Raw genomic sequence first — 21,926 nt, 5'->3', positions numbered from 1 at the left:
TTGTCCAATGGGACATCTGTCTGGCAAAATCGATGAGGGGGCGGTTTTTGAAGGCTATGGCGTAACCTCGTGTGACGACTTCCCGTACCCAGGCATCTGAAGTGGTCTTCAACCATTCCTGAGTATACCCTAGAAGCCAGCCCCCCACCCTGGGATCCCCCAGAGGGAGGCCCGCCATGCGGCAGGCTTATCTGTCTTGGAAGCTGGCTGATGGGCCACCCAGGCTCTTTTGGGCTTCGGCTTACCAAGTTTGGAAGTGCGGGCCTGTTTGTTGTACGCCTGACCTTTTGCTTTACCTGAAGGATGAAAGGGGTGAAAGGAAGTACCTTTAGCCTTCGACACAGAAGGAGCAGTACTTGGCAGACAGGCAGTTTTGGCAGTGGCCAAGTCAGCCACAATCTTATTTAAGTCCTCCCCAAACAGAATATCTCCCTTAAAAGGGAGTACCTCCAGGGTTTTTCTAGAGTCCAGATCCACAGACCAGGATCTCAGCCATAATATCTGGCGAGCCAGGACAGATGTAGTAGAGGCCTTGGCTGCCAGGATACCGGCATCAGAAGCCGCCTCTTTAATATAACGAGAAGCTGTGACAATATAAGACAAGCATTGTCTAGCATGGTCAGAGGAGATTTCAGCATCTAACTCCAAGGGCCATGCTTCAATGGCCTCTGCAGCCCAAGTAGCTGCAATAGTGGGCCTTTGTGCAGCACCCGTGAGGGTGTAAATCGCTTTCAGGCAACCCTCCACACGTTTATCCGTAGGCTCTTTTAGAGACGTGACGGTGGTGACCGGTAGAGCTGAGGAAACCACCATCCTAGCCACATGTGAGTCCACTGGAGGAGGCGTTTCCCAATTCTTAGACAGCTCCAGCGCGAGGGGATAGCGAGCCAGCATCTTCTTTTGAGGCACAAACTTCGTACCCGGGTTTTCCCAGGGTTCTAGACGTATATCAATTAGGTGGTCAGAGTGAGGTAAAACTTGTTTAATCACCTTCTGACGCTTGAACCTATCTGGTTTCTTAGGAGGAACGGATGGCTCAGGATCATCCGTAATCTGTAAAATTAACTTAATAGCCTCCAAGAGATCAGGAACATCCACATGTGAACCCCGCTCCCCATCAGCCGTATCTGAGTCAGAACCTGAGGGGTCAGTGTAAGTGCCGTCTTCATCCAACGAGGTGTCAGTGACAGCAGTGGATTGTTAGGAGACAAGCGCTCGCTTAGAGCACCCCTTGGACATAGGCGAGCGCCGGTCAGACTTTTTAGTAGTCAGGGACTGGTTCAACTTCTTTATTTGAGCGATAAATCGTCCGCCCACGGCAGGTTAGCTGCAGGGACCACAAACGGTTGTAACGGCATTGGGGGTCCCATAGGGGGTGTTAGTTTATGAACTAGCGTATGTAGAAGCGTGGAAAAACCGGCCCACGGCGGGTCATTATTTGCCCCCGTTGACACCGTCCCACTGGGGGGCAAGGAGCCCCCATAACCAGAGCCCAAAGCTGCTATATTCTCCTCATAGGTATCTGCAGCATCAGCAAGACCGGCAGTGTGTTCAGCCCCAGAACCGTTACCCTCAGAAGCAGACATGATATAACTTGCAGTATCAGGTAACACAGTACAATTTGTCAGCAGCACGATACCTCTAGCCCAAACCCCTGCGCAGTGTAGTCAGCACCAGCAGAGATAAAGGAGAGATATGGTGACTAAATCACAGAGAAAAATACATAATACAGTATATCTTTGTGAAAATCCTATATTAGATAAAACCTAACGCACCAAGCCCCCTCAAGTTATAGAATATAGGAATAGCAGGTTGAGTGAAAGACACGAAATGGACACCACTCAGCTATCAAATGCACACACAAATAGTCACAGTTTGTACAATGCAGAGGTTATTACTAACAATAATACTGCACTGGACTAGCTTACACAGCTATATAACAATAGATATAACAGTACACAGTAAGAACTGGATGTATAACACAGGGTAATTGTACTAGGAAACCCTGACTAAATGCACTCTTTCTTAACTAACACTGACTAAAAAAAGGCAGGTAGAATACTTAAGTGTCTTGTAAAGTCACAGCACTGACAACCAGGCGGCTTTACATAGGAGGATTTGCCCAAGCATTCCCAGGAACAGTGAGCTGAGGGATAATGGCGCCGCAGACACTGCCAGGGAGTGAGGGAGAGACAGATATGCAGCTCCAGGGCGGGAACATTTGCAGAAAATGGCGCCCTGGGGCTGGGGGAGGGGCTTCAGGTCCAAGCTCTATCCCCCTGCTGGCAAAACCACCAGGTACTGCGGGCTCTAATAAAATGGTTTATAGAGAAAACCTGACCTGTCCCATGCCCTGGTGATCTAGTGGGATCGCCTGTACTGCCACAGTGTCCAACACCAGCGCGAGCGGCCCGCCTCCCACTGATCGCGCCAGATCGCGATGAAGACCAGGTCCCACAAGCGGAACCCACTTACCACCTCCCGAAGCGCGTCCACGCGATCCCGGAGAGCCCCCATCATGTGTCCCTGACAAGAAGAAAACTGGAGCCTTCTGCTGTAGTTACCCGGCAACCAGGGCTCGGGAGTGTACAGCTCCGCTGGGGAGAGCCGGAGCTGCAGCCGTGAATGTCCACTGACATGTAACACCGCTGCTGCCCTTGAAGTCTTCACTTTTTTCCTCAGAAAAAAAGCTCTTCTTAGGGCTGCCTGGAGCAGCCCCTCTGTTAAGTGCCTACTACTGCAGCACCAACTACAAAACTGAGATCCTGTGCAGGGAGGCGGGGTGATATAGGAGGCGGCACTATGCATTCTGGGAACAGTCAAAGCTTTGAGCCTGTTGGTGCCTCGGATCAAGATCCTACGCTACACCCCATTGTCCATTCCTTGTGGAGCCCAGTGTACCCCGCAGCAGAAATACCAAATTTCCTATTTCCTACTATACCTCATCTTGTTTCCTGAATACCTTAAAATTGCAGGCTTTATACAGCTATAGCAGAAACACTCATGGCTCCATTATGAATGAGTCATAGCCCCTTTAGAACTCTCTAAAGTGGTTATGGCATCTGTTCTGTATAAAGCAAATTATGAAAACAAAAATCTGTCTTAGTTCCAAGGTGGATGCGGATGACTATCTTATAGTGTTTACCCCCAATATGCTGCAAGTCAGATGGTAGAATGCGATGTAGGATATGGTGCACATCATGTAGTATTTACACACATGTGGCATGATTCAGATGTGAATGTAGGTTCCTTGCAGCACAGTACCAATGTTCTGTATTTTTCGACATTTGTCGACCTGTACTGCACAGGTGCAATATGGGTTCGCGACATTAGTTGCACTACGGCTGCAGACTGTCAGTGATTGACAGTCCACTGCAATTTGGGTCCAAGGATTGGGTGAAGTCCGCGTGTCGCCTACATTTTGGAGGAGTGACGAGTCCAGCATCTCCGTTGGAAGAAATTTCCTGGCAACTGTGTTGTATCTGAGACAGATGACAGATGGGTGATGGCATCACAGGTGATCAGATGCTGCAGCCTAGAACACAGCTTGGATCACTTAAGAAAGCAGAATGCATCTACTTATATCAGATGCCTCATTTTGCATTAAAATATTAGTGTTATTGCTCCCATGTAAGCAGCAATATATCAACGTCTGAATCAGGCCGATAGTTTACAGGAGCAATGATTAATTGGATACACTCCTAAAACATACTATATCATGTCGTAGTTTGGGAGATTTCATAGTGTGTATGCTCTATATCACGCATTGGGGGATATAGTGCCATTGGAACGACCGTCACATAATTTGTTACATCATATAATGTGTACCCAGCTTTAGAGTGCAACTTATAATAGCTTCCAAAGCAGCAGACACTGCTTCAGTGCTGTACCTAACCGCTTGTAGACTTTGACCAAATATTAAGGGGACATGTACTAAGCAGTGATAAAAGTGGAGAGATGAGCCAGTGGAGAAGTTGCCCATGGCAACCAATCAGCTGCTCTGTATATGTTTATAGTGTGCAAATTATAAATCAATGCTGATTGGTTGCGAGGGGCAACTTCTCCACTTGCTCACTTCTCCACTTTTATCACTGCTTAGTACATGTCCCTCTTAGTCCCCAAAATCCATCTGTCTACGAAAAAGGAATTGGCCTACTATAATTAAAACATTTGGTAAGATACAACCCAGTAAATGAACAGATATTAACCAGTCATTGAACACATGTAAAACTGTGTTCAATTACTGGCTATGTTCAATATTAAATTTTTTAGTTATGTTTATTCCAGTTAATAGAAATTGACATAAATTAACCTTGATATTTAGAAACAAACAAAAACTATTTGTAAAAACCCAATAAATGAACAATCTGTTTATTTACTGAAAAAAAAGTGATGATGTCATCCCATAAATGAACAGCCCATCTTACATTATCCAACACAATACACATAGTTTTTAACAGTATATAAGTTTAACCCATTTTAAAGCCTTTACCCATATGTATGGAGGTATAAACACTGTAAATAGCTATTTTATAAAGTTTTAGTACAAATTTTGCAGTACATTACCTTTGTATTTTGTGGGAAAAGAAGATCAGACTCATTTAAACCAGAAACAGAAATCTATTTGCAACCAAGTCATGTGAGTTCAGGATCAAATCAGAATCTTATAAACATAGGAATGCTTCAAGCATAAAGGTAAACACTTGAAACCCACTGATTGCTATATCTTAGAAACAGGGTTAGTTGTGTATCACCCAGGCTCCAGAAAAATGCTTTATGGAAACTTTATTCTGACCACTTGATATCTCATTGTATCGCCTTCTTTACAAATGAAAGTACAACAAAGTAAGTGTAGACTGACAAAAGACTAATTTTTATTTCCATTGTGTGTACCATTGATTCAAAAATAGTTGTGATAACAAGTTACAATGTTTAAGCATTATCTGCTTATTGCACATAAATTTTCAGTATTGTTATTCTATGATGCCTCAATAAAAAATTATTTAAAAAAACGTAGACGATTGTTATGATTATCTAAGAAGATTAAGGGGTATATTCAATTAGTGTCAGATCCCCTCCGACGGAGAGGATCCAACATTTCACTATTCAATTTGGGGGCATTTCAGACAGGTTTTTCCCCGTTTTTGACAATGCCCATCCGACTTTTTTAAAGGCTAATCTGCATTGTCGAAAATGGGCCAAAAACCTTTTTGGATACGCCCTCAAATTTGACAAAAAACATGGATCCATGGCTAATCCACCGATTCACGTGTTTTCTGACAAGTCGGATTTTTCAACAAGTCGGAAAAATGGCACTTGAATTGAATAGGTCGAATCCAGATTCGACCTAAAAAAGTCATAAGGTGCCGTTTTTCCGACTTGTCAGAAATTCCAATACTAATTGAATAGACCCCTGAGGGGTAGATGTACAAAGCAGGGAAAAGAGTGGAAAAGTGAGCCAGTGGAGAAGCTGCCCATTGTAATCAATCAGCTGCTCTCTATTAATTTATTGTATGCAAATTATAAATGTTACTTTAATGCTGATTGGTTACCATGGGCAACTTCTCCACTGCCTCACTTCTCCACTCTTTTCACTGATTAGTACATCTCCCCCTAAATCTTGTTTTAATACTTTAAACCTTAAAACGCTCATTCACTGGCTGATTCAACCTATAATGGTAAATGTAGCTTTAACACTGAATACTAAAAGACTTCAGGAATTTTTTTTGATTGATTGACTTGTAAAAATATATCTGGAAACAAATGCCAGCTGTTGGTGAGTCATGGGCATATAATAGTTTGCAGGTTGGGTAGTATAAATATAGAGGTATGCGGCGGGCACTTTTTGTGTTTTGTGTTTTGGTTTTGGTTATAATTTGTCAAAGTCAGAAAAATGTCTCAATGCACGTTGCCATATTTGCACCGCACACTGGTCCGCGCTGCGCGTGCGTACGCTCTCCCGTGGAGGCGCATACCCGCAATAGCGTGCACTCGCAGGCGCGGTATGCGTATTTACGGTAGAGTTTATGTAGTCGTAGCATGCGACTCATTCGTTACAAATGTTCACAATTAATGTAGTTTATAGATCATGGTCCCTTTGATAGATTCTGAAAGTTTGGTTAAAATACAATGTCCCAGAGCTGAGGAATCCCTCTTTATATCGTACGAAGGGTCTAACAGGAATCATACAGCAGTGTCTGGTACCCATCGGAAGAGTATTTAATTAGCAATATTCCGGTGTTGGTTTGGAGCGTATTAATCGCTCGTGCGAATAGTTATGGACATAAGAAGTTTATGTCCATTTCTATTATTTACACATACTCAGGTATGCGGCGGGAAACCCAGTTTCCCACCCACCTGAGCTGTTGGAAATCGTCACAGCCCACCTGTATGAATCACCCTATGACCTTTTGTTATGATGCAGGGCCGAATTCCTTCGGCCAATGGACAATGGGATTGTAGGACCAGGAGATTGCATTGTGTGTGGGGCATAAATAGGCAGGCCGACCACATCCAGCTCTCACTCTCTCATCAACGGTTATCTGCTGATAGCCGGGAGCTGGATATCGAGGCGCAGGCGATCATACCCTTTGTGCGTAAGTTTCTCTCCGTAATCATTGTCTTTCTGTGAGCCAATCTCTCTCTCTCTCTCTCTATCTCTCTCTCTCTATCTCTCTCTCTCCTCTTTTCTCTTATATCTCTCATAGTATTATAGCATTGTATTGTATTGCATTTAGGTCAGAGTAGTATTGTCTTTTTGTATTTTAGTTCTGTGGTTAGGAAGTCTCTGTTATATTGTAGTGTATCATTTGTACTGTTATCCCCTTTTACAAGTATATTAGATATAATACAGTTAATAGGCTTTGGAACCTAAACCAGTATCTGTGTGTTTTCTATAGTGTTAAGTGTTCACTTGAGCGTCGGTGACGCTCAAGCAGCTTTGTAGTTAGTCAGGTTACACAAGGTTGCACTTACACCCTGTACTCACATTAAGGTATTCTTTGTATTTCTTTGGTATAAGGTTTAAACATTAAGGTATAGCGTTGTGAGCATCTGCGCCGCTGGTGATCTCCTCGTGGTCTCGAGCGTCCGCTACGCCATAGCGAATCATTACTCTAGTCATAGCCAATAACGTGTCCTGTGATCACTGGGCCGTGAGCGAACGTGACGCTTGAGCGTCTCGCCTACGGCTGAGCGATCGCTACGCCAATAGCGTACCATTACGGTACTTCTTAAGCAAACAGCGTACAGTGTTCTTAGCTTCATAAAGGGTTGTTATACGACAAAGGAATTTAGCATTGTCAATTGGGGACTCGTCCTATCCTTCTCATATCTGCACTAGGTAGATCAGCAGACATTATCCCTCCAGCAAAGGGTGGGAGGTTGTCTCACAGTGCTGACGGGATAAGCGTCTGCTTCGCTTAGATAAAGAGTGCTGAAGGAATCCGGGAACCGGAAGTAAGAACAAAACGCTTGTGTCTTTTAAAACTGTTTTATTTCTCTTCTGTCTTGCGTATACACGCACGCATACATATATCTGCATTTTCTGTTTCATTTTCGTATATCACTATTCCTGTTTGCCAAATTTTATAGTTGATAGAAAGTGCTAAAAAGAGATTTGCTGTTATTTCATAGTAGAGGTGATAGTTAAAGTATAGAACAAACACACGGTTTGTCTGAGATACAAGGCAGTCAGTGTGGATTGCGGTAGATGATCAGGGATCATCTACATTGATAAAGGTAGAAATTGTGTTACGGTGGATCTTTGTTTTGCGTACACGTGTCCCTAACAAAAGACTTGCGTACGCAATCCAAAAGGCAGACGCACGCAGCGTACATTACGCAACGTAGCGTCCGGTTACGCTCACGTAGCTCACGTCACGAAAAAGTTGAATTAGCGCAAAGCGATAATTAGCGCAAGGCGATAAGTAACGCACAGCGGTAGATAACGCGAAGCGGTAAATAACGCAAATCTATTTTTGAAAAAAAAATCTGAAATTTAGTTTAACAGATCCTGCTCCTAATTGGTAACACTTTTGGCCTAAAGACAATTTCTGCGCAGAAATAGATATAGAAACAAAAGTGTACATGTGTTGAGTGAGTGTGTTTTGTATACAAAAAAAAAAAAAAAAAAAAAAAGTTTATATAACTTTAAGGTGGAACCAAAAGGAAAGCCGGGTACTCGTCAAGGGACATACGTGTAAGTGACATATACGGTGGCTAGGGAGGCATCCCTGGTTAAATGATATTTGAGCATTAGAGTATAGCGGACCATAAGGTAACAAGACCAGGAGGTCATAAGGTAACAAGACCAGGAGGTCATAAGGTAACAAGACCAGGAGGTCATAAGGTAACAGACCAGGAGGTCATAAGGTAACAGGTAAAATAGACAAAGAGGTCCGCTATAAAAGTCCAGTGGCACAACGCCTGGGGTGTTGGTGCAGAACCCATATAGGCCATACAAGCTCTTGCTGAAGGAATCGCGGCCGGAAACATCGATTCCATTGATCTTTCAGTACATGACAAGTAGTGCTTGTGTACTGAACGATTGGACCGCACGTAATTGTGTGCAGTAGTTAGTAATCTGACCTAATACCATTAGAGTAAAGTGGTCACAAACGCTATCTGTACATTCTGACGTGATTTGTGTAATTTTTTATTTTTGGAAGGGAAGTTCGCTGGTCACTCAGGAACTATCCAACAACCGATACTTGCTGGGGAACGCGCCCCAGTAAATAAAGGTTCACAGGGGCCCTAGGTTGGGTACAGCAGCTCTGGTTACAGTGATTGCAGTACTGGCCAACGTGGGCGAGAAGTAAGTGGGGTACTTGATAAACCACCACCGCCGGCCTGCCCAAGGACATCTTGGTTTGTTTGTAAGGGTTCGCTGAAAACCTTGAGATAAAGATCCAAGGAGGAATAAGCAACGCCTGCAGATTATGGGGGCCATTTGTTCAGGTAGGGGGCGATCAACCTCGGTTCGGGTTGATTCAGAGAACCGACCAGTTGGGTCGGCACGATATGTAATGTGTGAAAAATACGGTAGTCACACAGAGGTTTTATGTGATGAATGGGAGAGAATGACTGTACAAGACAGGGACAAATTCCCAAGAATAGGTAGCTTCAGTCCAGAAGTGTTACAAAATTTAAGGAGGAGGATATGTCTCGTAAAATCAACAAAGAGACGAATTCAACATCATGATTGTTTACAGTTATGGCACCAGGAAGGTGAGATACAGAGAGGGTTGGCTCTGGCGGCGGGATCTGGGGCAGTCAGGAAGTTGATTGCCACAGCTCCTCCTCCACCATACATTGCAGGAGAGAAGTTGATTGCGGAGAGAAACGCACTGGGTTGTAAAACACAAACTCTTAGTAACACTGTAAATGTTAATGATGTTAACCAAATAACTCATGCAAGTATTAACCCGTGCAAGATGTACCCTGTTTTGAACCTTCCTCAGGAGTGTGATCAAGAAGACGATTCAGCAACAATTTCATCTCTCTCTCTTGCAGCCACCATAGCAGAAACCACAGTAGGCACAGCGACACCCACGAAATTAGTGAAAGCCCCTAGCGGAGGGATAGGTGAGGTCGTGTCAACGGGTAAGTACGGCACCATGCACTACACTGAAACAATTGTACCACAACAAGCAGTAGAATCTACACAGGAAGAGGCTGTTAGAATTGCTCCTGTAAGGGTAATAGCAGTTCCCAATGGAAAAACAGATGTGTCTGGAGCCACTCCCATAAGGAACATTGCCATGTACACTCCATTTTCCCGAATGGAATTAAGAACAATAGTGTCCGAATTTCCTGACCCCAGAAAGGACTTAGTTGCTAGCCAAAAAATACATCAGGGATCTAGGTAACACTGTAGAACCCAACAACAAGGATTGGCAGATACTGCTAAGAGCTTGTTTACCTTCCAATGTTGACGCAACTCAATTTTTAGCAGACGTGTACAACAAGGATAATGTAAAAAGGATAAATTTACAGCTAAAGGAGTATTTCCCAGCCGTTGTTAAATGGAATAAAATATTTTCCATTAAGCAAAAGGAGTCCGAAACGGCAACAGAATATTTTCACCGGGCACTATTAGAAATGGCAAAGTACACGGGTATAGAAGACATAAAGACCAACCCAAACCATCGGGAAGTAGCAGTATCTGTACTGATGGATGGTTTAAAGGAAACATTAAAGACTAGGGTTCAGACCACGCAACCATGCTGGCGAGGTCTGTCAGTGTCCGGCTTGAGAGAGGCTGCTATTGATCACGACAGAAACATCACTAGGCACAGAGAGTCGCAAAGTGATAAGTTGATGTCCGTAAGTATACAGGCGCTGACCACAAGGCAGCCTGCGTATGTACCACCGAATCCTGAGGGTAAGGCAAGTGTAATAACATGTTTTTCTTGTAACAGACCGGGACACTTTGCACGAGAATGTAGAACAAAGAATGTACAAAGATCTTTTCAACCCCCTAGACAACAACACAACACACGACATTGGGAGCAGGGTCCACAGAGGCGGAGTTTTGAGCCACATACAGGGGAAACAAAAAGATATCCCCCGAACAGAGATTGGCATGCCTCTGGTAGTTCCCAGCTAACTCCCTCACAAGTAGTTGCTGCCAGCGGGATTCAGAGAGGTCAGCATACCCAATAGGGGTGTGGCCATACCTGTAATCTGCACCCAGTTAAGTTGATTGCTAGTCTTGGAAGCGAACCAGAAATTGCAATCAATGTAGCTGGTAAAACTTTAAACTTTCTTGTAGACACAGGGGCGGCCAAGTCAGTGATAAATTCGACAGTGGGCATGAGAACCACTGGTAGGACAATTCCAGCCATGGGAGTAACAGGAGTAGTCCAGCACTACCCTGTTAGCAAACCAGCCGAGATTACAATAGGGCCTTTGCATACCAAGCATTCCTTTTTGCTGGCTGCATCGGCACCAACCAATCTCCTGGGAAGAGACTAACTATGTAAAATGGGTTGCGTCATTTATTGTACCCCTGAAGGTGTATTCTTGGACATTCCTGAGAATCACGCTCAGGAAGTACGAGACATGCTAGACTCCCCATCAAAATTAATGTCACATTCCATTATGACAAATAGGAATCCATCCCAAGTAGAAGAAATGACATCTCAGATACCAGAGTCACTTTGGACAAAAGATGGACAGGACACTGGATTAATGGCAAACGTAGCTCCAGTAGTTGTGCAAGTAAAAGATGGTAGGATAGCTCCAAAAATCCCACAGTATCCTCTGAAGCCAGAGGTGGAGTTAGGAGTTTTCCCAGTAATAGAGCGCTTGCTGCAACAGGGCATTCTGGTAAGAACGTCCAGCACAGCAAATAGTCCCATCTTCCCTGTTAAAAAGAGTGGGGGGAGGGGTTACAGGCTAGTGCAGGATCTAAGGGGGATTAACAAAATAGTTGAGAGTCAGTTCCCCGTAGTGCCTAATCCAGCTGTCATCCTAATGCAAATTCCTCCCACTGCCAAATTTTTCACTGTTATTGACCTCTGCTCCGCATTCTTTTCGGTACCTCTGCACCCTGACAGCCAATATTTGTTTGCATTCACATACAGAGGAGTCCAATACACGTGTGTCAGGAATCGACTTACCAGGCTGACATCCGTCCGCCGCTGCGGACTCCGTCCTGGCTCCCTGCGGTCACCTGTCACCTATGCCCCTGCCATGGGACATCATCAAGGGCCTGGGAACACTCCTGAGACAGCGGGCGTGTAGCGCGCCGCGTCCCCGCTAGGCCGCGGCGTGGGCGCCGCCATGACAGTCTGCAAACAGCCAGTATACTGCGGCCAATCCGGTGCTTGGCCGCACCCACTTTCCTTCACTCACCCAATCCCTGTGCACCATGGGGTACATAAGAGACTGCAGGATCAGTCTGCAGGCATCCTGGACTTTGTGTCTCTCCAGCGACCCATGTGAAAGGATCTGTTCCTGTTCCTCCTGTGTTCCTGGTTCTCTGCTTAAGAACTTGTACTCCTGGTTACTCTGCACAGCTCCGTGGAACTTCAAGGCCCAGCAATACCTGCAACCTGCAAATAAGGCTTCACACTCATCACCACCTTGTGTGCTTCAGCCTGCAGTTGAAGACTGACTCCAGGTGTGTTTCATTCCTCCACCTGTGATACAGCTTGCTGCTGCCAGTGCCTCATCACCTGCACTGTGAAGTCAGACTCCTGCCTCTGCTCAGGTTTGCCATTCTACACCTTGCTGCCTAAGTTTCCTGTTTTAAAACCTGCACTGGTTTCCAAACCAGAACCATTTCACAAACACTTGTTCTTCTGTTTATATATTACCGGATATTATTTTCTCAAGTCATCTGTCATCCATTGCCATAGACTTTCAGTTATCATACTGAGTGATTGACTTTATTCATCTGTTATTATTGTTTCTGCTACCATTCTGTGTTATATCATCTGCCAAATAAAATACCATTGCGCTCATGCGCAGGAACGTTATCCAGCCTCCTCGTTTTCTCCCATCTACCTCCACTGACCCACTAGCGCCCCCTCCGGGGACACAGCCCAAACACAATCTGACAGTAAGTCCAGGATCGATGGACTCGGATGGTGGACGGAGTGTGGGGTCAGAGGCCTTGCAAAATCTGGTCTCCCGTCTGGATGGTCAAGAGGTTGCGCAGCAGCAGATGCTTCAATTCCTGCAAGGGATGTCCTCCCGATTAGATACACTACAGCAATCCCTGCCTAGTGTACTCTCTCCTACTGTTCCTGTTACTCCAGCACCTGCCAGTGCTGTGAGTTCTTCTATGCCGGCTGCATCAGCTCCAGTGTCACGTCTGCATCTGTCCGTGCCGAGCAAGTATGATGGCAGTCCTAAGTTATGTCGCGGGTTTCTCAATCAATGTGAAATACAGTTTGAGTTATTGCCACATAATTTCCCCACGCCAAGATCCAAGGTTGCCTACATCATCTCCTTACTCTCTGGATCTGCTCTGAGTTGGGTGTCTCCTCTGTGGGAACGTGCTGACCCTCTGATTAACAACTACACAGACTTCGTGTCAACCTTCAGACGGATCTTTGACGAGCCTGGTCGTGCGACATCAGCTTCGGCAGACCTGATCCAACTTCGTCAAGGTACCCGAAGCATGGGACAATATGTCATCCAGTTCCAGACGTTGGCTGCAGAGGTTCAGTGGAACAACCAAGCTCTGGTAGCAGCTTTCTGGCACGGACTCTCGGATCGGATCAAGGATGAACTGGCGACCCGTGACATTCCTGTTCAACTGTCTGATTTGATCTCCCTGTGCATTAAGTTGGACTCTCGCATCCGCGAACGCAATAATGAACGCGCTCGGAGTGAGCCACGCAGATCAAGGTTCATACCTTCTGTACAGTTCCAGTCTCCCTCTTCTGACGAGCCTATGCAGATAAATAGGTCCCGCCTAACTCCTGAAGAGCGGGCAAGAAGAATACGTGAGAGACTCTGCCTATACTGTGCTGCTGCGGGCCATCAGATTAACTCCTGCACGGTGCGTTCGGGAAACGCCAGATCCTGACTTGTAAGGGAGGAGTCAAGTTAGGATCTTTCAGTCAAGCTCCTTCTCAACAAGACCTCATCCTTCCGGTGATGCTAGAGACTCCAGTTGGGCTCCAGTCTGCGTCAGCATTAGTGGACTGCGGTGCTGCAGGAAACTTTATCACCCAAGCTGCGGTAAATAAATTTTGCCTATCTACCTGTGAACTTTCTTGTCCAGTTTACATTACTGCTGTGGATGGTAGTCGAATCTCCAAGGGGAACATTTCTCATCAAACTGTTCCAGTGGTTCTGGGAGTTGGATTTCTCCATTCTGAACTGATCAAGTTCCTGGTCATCCCTCAAGCCACCCTGGAGATTGTCTTGGGCATGCCCTGGCTCCAGCTACATAATCCACAGTTTGACTGGTCAACGTTGCAGCTTACCTCATGGGGTTCACATTGTCATCAATCCTGCTTAGCCCAAGTGTGTCCCATTAAGTCTACCGAAGTAAAGACACAGTCAAGTCTCCCAGCAGCTTATCAAGACTTCTCAGACGTCTTCTGTGAAAAGGCTGCTGATATCCTGCCGCCCCATAGGGAATGGGATTGTCCCATCGATCTCCTTCCTGGCAAGAAGCCACCTAGGGGGCGCACCTACCCGTTGTCTGTTCCTGAAACTGAGGCGATGAGTAATTACATCAGAGAGAATCTTCAGAAGGGATTCATCCGTCCGTCATCATCTCCCGCTGGTGCAGGTTTCTTCTTTGTTAAAAAGAAGGATGGAGGACTGCGTCCATGCATTGACTATCGGGGTCTCAATGACATTACTATCAAGAATAGTTATCCATTACCACTCATTACCGAATTATTTGACAGAGTTAAAGGAGCCCGCATCTTCACCAAGTTAGATCTCCGCGGTGCCTATAATCTCATCAGAATCCGGAGTGGTGACGAGTGGAAGACAGCTTTCAACACTCGAGATGGCCATTATGAATACCTGGTAATGCCATTTGGGTTGAGTAATGCTCCAGCAGTGTTCCAACACTTTGTGAACGAAATCTTTCGTGATGTCCTGTATAAGTACCTCGTTGTTTACTTAGATGATATCCTTATCTTCTCCCAAGACCTTCCATCTCATCGTCTACAAGTTTGTGAAGTTCTCCGACGTCTTCGTGAGAACCGGCTCTACGGGAAACTATCTAAATGCACCTTTGAAGTTCCCTCTATACCCTTCCTGGGTTATATAATTTCCGGATCGGATCTTCAGATGGACCCGACAAAATTGGAAGCTATTGCCAATTGGTCCATTCCAAACTCTCTCAAGTCTATCCAGCGATTCCTGGGTTTCGCCAACTACTATAGAAAATTTATTCGAGGATTCTCCACTCTCATCGCTCCTATTACCAACCTGACTCGGAAAGGGGCAGACCATTCCAACTGGTCAGAAGAAGCCTTGGCAGCCTTCCAGAAGATCAAGCTAGCCTTTATGTCTGCTCCAGTGCTGTCTCAGCCAGATGTCAACAGACCATTCGAGTTGGAGGTAGATGCCTCTACAGTTGGGGTTGGAGCTGTTCTCTCCCAGAAGGGATCCGATGGGAAAGTCCACCCTTGTGGATTTTATTCTCGAAAGTTTCTTCCTGCAGAAGCTAACTACTCCGTGGGGGATCAAGAACTACTGGCGATCAAGCTGGCTCTCGAGGAATGGAGATATCTCCTAGAAGGGGCCAAACATCCGTTTAATATCTACACGGATCATAAAAACCTGCTATATTTAAAGGCAGCTCAGTGCCTTAACCCTCGCCAGTCCAGGTGGGCTATGTTTTTCTCACGTTTTAATTTCAAGCTTCATTTCCGCCCAGGTTCGCAGAATGTGAAAGCCGACGCGTTATCCCGATCCATGGAATCTGAAGAAGGAACATCTGACTCAGTGCCACATTCCATCCTGAGTCCCGTGGTTTTCGCTGCATCTCAAGTCTCCCCAGCTCCTCCTCCTGGTAAGACTTTTGTTTCCCCAGATCTCCGTCCCAAGTTGCTATCTTGGGCCCATCAATCCAAGTTCACTGGTCATCCTGGGGTCCTGAAGACCTTCAAGTTCCTTTCTGCTACATATTGGTGGCCAAAGATGAAAATGGACATCCAGGATTTCGTGGCATCCTGTCCTAAATGTGTGCAGCACAAGACTCCTCGTCAGTCTCCAGCAGGTCAGTTACAACCACTGTCTATCCCTAGTCGTCCCTGGTCACACCTGTCCATGGATTTTATCACCGACCTTCCTCCTTCTCAAGGACATAATACCATTTGGGTTGTAGTGGACAGATTCACCAAGATGGCTCATTTTGTTCCTCTCCAGGGTCTCCCTTCTGCCCCAAAACTTGCCCAAATCTTCCTACGGGAGATTTTCCGCTTACATGGTTTACCCTCTGAAATAATATCTGACCGGGGGGTACAGTTTGTAGCGAGGTTTTGGAGGGCCCTCTGTTCTGCCATGCAGGTCAAACTGAAGTTTTCATCTTCATACCATCCTCAGACGAATGGGCAGACAGAGAGGGTCAATCAAGAACTTGAGACTTTTTTAAGATTATATGTTTCATCTTCCCAGGATGACTGGTTCGATCTGCTCCCATGGGCCGAGTTTGCCCACAACTTTCGATACCATACTGCCACTGAAACGACACCATTCTTTGCAGTATATGGGCAACATCCCCGTGTACCTGATTTCCAAGAACTCCCTCATATGGATGTTCCTGCTGCCACTACTGCTCTGACTCAGTTTTCATCTATTTGGAGAAAAATTCACGTTTCCCTCAAAAAGGCCTCCAGTCGGTACAAGGTCTTTGCCGACCGCAAGAGACGTGCGGTTCCCCATTTGAAACCTGGGGACAAGGTTTGGCTATCAACCCGTAACCTCCGTCTCAGGGTCCCATCCATGAAGTTTGCACCACGCTTCATTGGTCCTTACCCTGTCGAAAGAGTCATCAACCCAGTGGCCTATAAATTAAAGTTACCATCTTCCCTTCGTATACCTAACGCTTTTCATATTTCTCTCCTCAGACCTCTAGTCCTAAACCGCTTTCAGAATACTCTTCCAGTAGGTCCCAAGGTTCGAACTCAGCGGGGCGTGGAATTCGAGATCAACAAAATTCTGGACTCCCGTTGTCGGTATGGACGTCTCCAGTACCTGGTCGATTGGTCCGGTTATGGCCCAGAGGAGAGAAGTTGGGTGAATTCGTCCGATGTCCATGCTCCTAGGTTGGTCCGTGTCTTCCACAGCACTCATCCCTCCAAGCCACGTGGGTGTTCGGTGTCCACCCCTAAAGGAGGGGGTACTGTCAGGAATCGACTTACCAGGCTGACATCCGTCCGCCGCTGCGGACTCCGTCCTGGCTCCCTGCGGTCACCTGTCACCTATGCCCCTGCCATGGGACATCATCAAGGGCCTGCTAACACTCCTGAGACAGCGGGCGTGTAGCGCGCCGCGTCCCCGCTAGGCCGCGGCGTGGGCGCCGCCATGACAGTCTGCAAACAGCCAGTATACTGCGGCCAATCCGGTGCTTGGCCGCACCCACTTTCCTTCACTCACCCAATCCCTGTGCACCATGGGGTACATAAGAGACTGCAGGATCAGTCTGCAGGCATCCTGGACTTTGTGTCTCTCCAGCGACCCATGTGAAAGGATCTGTTCCTGTTCCTCCTGTGTTCCTGGTTCTCTGCTTAAGAACTTGTACTCCTGGTTACTCTGCACAGCTCCGTGGAACTTCAAGGCCCAGCAATACCTGCAACCTGCAAATAAGGCTTCACACTCATCACCACCTTGTGTGCTTCAGCCTGCAGTTGAAGACTGACTCCAGGTGTGTTTCATTCCTCCACCTGTGATACAGCTTGCTGCTGCCAGTGCCTCATCACCTGCACTGTGAAGTCAGACTCCTGCCTCTGCTCAGGTTTGCCATTCTACACCTTGCTGCCTAAGTTTCCTGTTTTAAAACCTGCACTGGTTTCCAAACCAGAACCATTTCACAAACACTTGTTCTTCTGTTTATATATTACCGGATATTATTTTCTCAAGTCATCTGTCATCCATTGCCATAGACTTTCAGTTATCATACTGAGTGATTGACTTTATTCATCTGTTATTATTGTTTCTGCTACCATTCTGTGTTATATCATCTGCCAAATAAAATACCATTGCGCTCATGCGCAGGAACGTTATCCAGCCTCCTCGTTTTCTCCCATCTACCTCCACTGACCCACTAGCGCCCCCTCCGGGGACACAGCCCAAACACAATCTGACAACGTGGACTCGGTTACCCCAAGGTTTCATAGATAGTCCAAGTATATTTTCTCAGGCTTTGCATGATTGTTTACAGTCTTTCCAACCAGACAGTGGATCAGTATTGATACAGTATGTGGACGATTTATTACTGTGTTCAGATTCACTGGAAGCATCTCTGAAGGATACGAAACAGCTCCTGTTTCATCTTTCAGACACAGGTCACAAGGTTTCCAAAGACAAGTTGCAATTATGCCAAGCTAAGGTAAAATATTTGGGACACTGTCTAACACAAGGACTGAGACACCTGACCGCTGATAGAATCCAAGCCATTAGAGACATGACACTGCCACAAACCCAGCAACAGATCAGGACGTTTTTAGGAATGTGTGGGTATTGCCGTAATTGGATCCCAGGGTTTTCCATATTGGCGCTACCTTTGCAGGAAATGGTCTCTTCAAACAAACCTGATCGGATTTCGCATACAGACGAATCCGAAACAGCATTTGAGAGACTCAAACAGTGCCTAACGCAGGCACCAGCACTAGGTATGCCAGACTATGGGAAACCCTTTGAACTATACGGAACAGAAAGTGCTGGGTGCGCAGCAGGTGTACTAACACAAAAACACGGTGACGCCAGCAGGCCAGTCGCATACTACAGCGCCCAGCTAGACACGGTAGCGCGATCCCTCCCCACATGCTTGCGTAGCGTTGCGGCGATAGCATTGCTAGTGACGAAAAGCGAAGATGTCGTGCTAGGCCACAACCTCACAATCCATACACCGCATGCGGTATCTGCCTTATTGAATTCTGCCCAAACCAGACACGTCTCATCTGCAAGGTTTACAAGATGGGAATTGGCATTAATGGCCCCAGTAAACATCACCATAAGGAGATGCAGCGCATTAAATCCTGCAACATTTCTCCCAGGTGTGCCTGGTCAGACACAAAGGGTGGAAGGTGAGAGTGATGGGGAAGGAGGATTTAATGCAAAGGAAGATACACATGATTGTATGGAATATTTGACCCAAAATTTTACCGCAAGGCCTGACATCAGTGACAATCCACTGGAAGATGCAGAACTCACGTTCTACACGGACGGTAGTTGTCACAGACAGTCAGACTCGGGAGACTTGTGTACTGGATACGCAGTCGTAGATGACCAAGACACCATAGAAGCGGAACCGCTAGGCCCACCTCACTCAGCCCAGGTTGCTGAACTGGTCGCCCTAACCAGAGCATGTGAATTGGCTAAGGGTAAGTCAGCCAATATCTACACCGATTCCAGATACGCGTTCGGGGTAGTACATGATTTCGGAGCGCTATGGCGGCTCAGAAATTTCATGACGGCGGCTGGTACACCGATAGCGCATGCAGCTTATATAAAAAGGCTTCTAACAGCGATACAGGAACCCGACAGAGTGGCTGTTATCAAATGTAAAGCACATACATATAGCCAAGACCCAGTATCCCTTGGTAACAGCCGAGCAGACGAAGCCGCAAAGCTTGCAGCTGCTACCCCCATACAGACAGACACCACACAACTGATGGTATTTAATACCATCAACACACAAAAGTTGTGTGAGATGCAGAATTTGTGTTCCACACAGGAGAGAGCAGTCTGGAAGGCAAAGGGATATGGCCAGGAGTCCTCAGGGCTCTGGACGGATGGACATGGTAAACCAGTGGCCCCCAGGGCATACCTTCCATGTCTGGCTGAAGCAGCTCACGGGCTGACTCATCTAGGCAAGGAGGGGATGTGCAAATTGGTAAGAGCATACTGGTGCGCCCCAGGATTCTCCTCTCATGCGGGTAAAAGAGCAATGTCATGCCTTACCTGTCTGAGAAAGAATATTGGAAAAGCAATACCTACAGAACCATCCCATATCCCACCTGCCGGCGGCCCTTTCCAGGTAATACAGATTGACTTCATTCAATTACCCCCATGTCGAAATTTGAAATATGTACTTGTCTGTATAGATGTTTTCTCGAATTGGGTCGAAGCTTTTCCAGCAGCTACAAATACCGCTATGTTTACAGCTAAGAAAATTGTGCAGGAATTTGTATGTAGATATGGTATCCCTAGAATCATTGAAAGTGATAGGGGTACCCATTTTACCGGTGATGTCTTTCAAGGAATGTGTAAATTGATGGGAATTGATAGCAAGCTGCACACTCCGTACCGTCCACAGGCGAGTGCGAAGGTCGAAAGAGTGAACAGCACTATTAAAAATAAATTGAGTAAAGTAATGGCAGAGACAGGATTGACGTGGCCAGAAGCTTTACCCATTGTTTTGTATAGCATCAGAACCACTCCCAGGTCCCCTCTTAACCTGTCCCCTTTTGAAATTCTGTTTGGTCGACAACCGCACGTCATGATTAACCCTCAGGATGATTTGAAATTTAACAATGAAGTAACTGTAAAGTACTTGATTAACATGAGTAAACAGTTGAGGAATCAAAATGATAATCTAAAGTTGGTGATTCCTGATTTACCAGGTAGTAATTGTCATGACATTGAACCTGGGAATTATGTAATGATACGAAATTTTCTACGCTCAGGTTGTCTTATTGATAGATGGGAAGGACCATACCAGGTCTTATTGACTAGCACCACAGCATTGAAGGTTGCTGAGAGAGAGACTTGGGTCCATTCATCCCACTGCAAAAAGGTTGCCGATCCAGAGAAGTCCCGTGATAAGGAACAGACGGTAGAGGTTGTATCACTGGAGTGTCTGTTCCAGGAGGACTGAGGCGGCACCTGAGCCTTGAAGACCGAAAGCAGTTGTCGACTCCCTTCTCCCTTTTATTGTTTTTCTCCACTTCCCAGCCCCTCTCCCTTAAGATTTCTTTTTCCCCCTTCTCATTCTTCTCTATTTTTTTTCCTCAAAGATGGACTTGCCCCAAGAGACTGTGATCCGGATTTTGATGTTAACCATGATGTTGACCAGAGCAGTCTGTTCCGGCGAGAGTACCATAGAGGTCGAGAGAGGTTCTGGAATGGGTTCCGATTATGATGATGGAGGTGTAGTTTTCCAAGATCAACCGAACCAACAAGCAAAGGCGAGTATCAGAAAACGATCCGATAGAAGAAATTGTGATGGATTGTTAGCTGAAGAAAATTGTATCTGTAGGCTCTGTGATAATCTGGTTGAAGATGGATGCATAAAGAAATGCCAATCTAGTTTTAATATCCATATGGACCGGCATCCATTGAGTGACTATCACTCTCTAGTGGGTAATGTGTTAAACAAGACCGATTGTTGGGTATGCTCTCAAGTACCTCAGGGTCACAGTAAATCAGGGCTAGTACCATTTCCTTTAACGTTAGGGGAGGTACTTGAGCTAAGTGGTGGGAGACCGGTGGACCGGAGGTTTAACATCTCCAGCCCTCCTAGTTTGAAGCTCCACCAATACCATGTGGATAGGTCCCTCTTATGTTTTAACATCTCCAATCCCAGAAAACCGGGAAATTGGGAAGTGTCATGGAGCAACCTTACCATGACCTTTTCACACAGAGCAGATAGAATGCCTACAGATACAGAGCTCGTACGCCATATAGCCAGTAGAGGAAAATCTTTTCGGTATCGATATACCTTAGGAAATAGGATTACTAGAGTTGGAGAGGTATCACCAGGATACTGTGCACATATCGTACAAACCGATACGTGCATTAAGCAGTTGGAAGAATTAGGGTCAGGAGATTTCACCTGGAAGGTTTGTAACATGGTCATGTCCTTCTCCGTCCCTTATGTTCTCCCCGATGATGCATATTTCATATGCGGGAGAAAGGCGTACAAGTGGCTTGCCCCAAACTCTGAAGGATTGTGTTATATTGGAAAAGTATTGCCTGTAGTGATGACTGTTACACATGACAAAATGAAGGACATACACCGTGGTACCCAAGCTCCTTATACTCACACTCATTACGAGCACCGAGTTAAAAGACAACTGTCAGAAAGGTTAGAGCATCCGGCCTCTGATCTTATCCATGAATCCACCGGGATTCAGGTTCTGGTAGCGTTAGATTTCACTCGTACCGCTCGAGGAGTGATGAATTATAGATACATTTCCGCACTCGCCAATTTGTTAGATAATATCACTGAAATGTATGATGACACGTTTAGATACACTGGAAGAGAACTTCAAGCTTAC

Source organism: Pseudophryne corroboree, chromosome 2 (genome assembly GCF_028390025.1).
Source record: "Pseudophryne corroboree isolate aPseCor3 chromosome 2, aPseCor3.hap2, whole genome shotgun sequence".
Taxonomy (NCBI): Eukaryota; Metazoa; Chordata; class Amphibia; order Anura; family Myobatrachidae; genus Pseudophryne; species Pseudophryne corroboree.
This window is presented reverse-complemented; position numbering follows the sequence as displayed.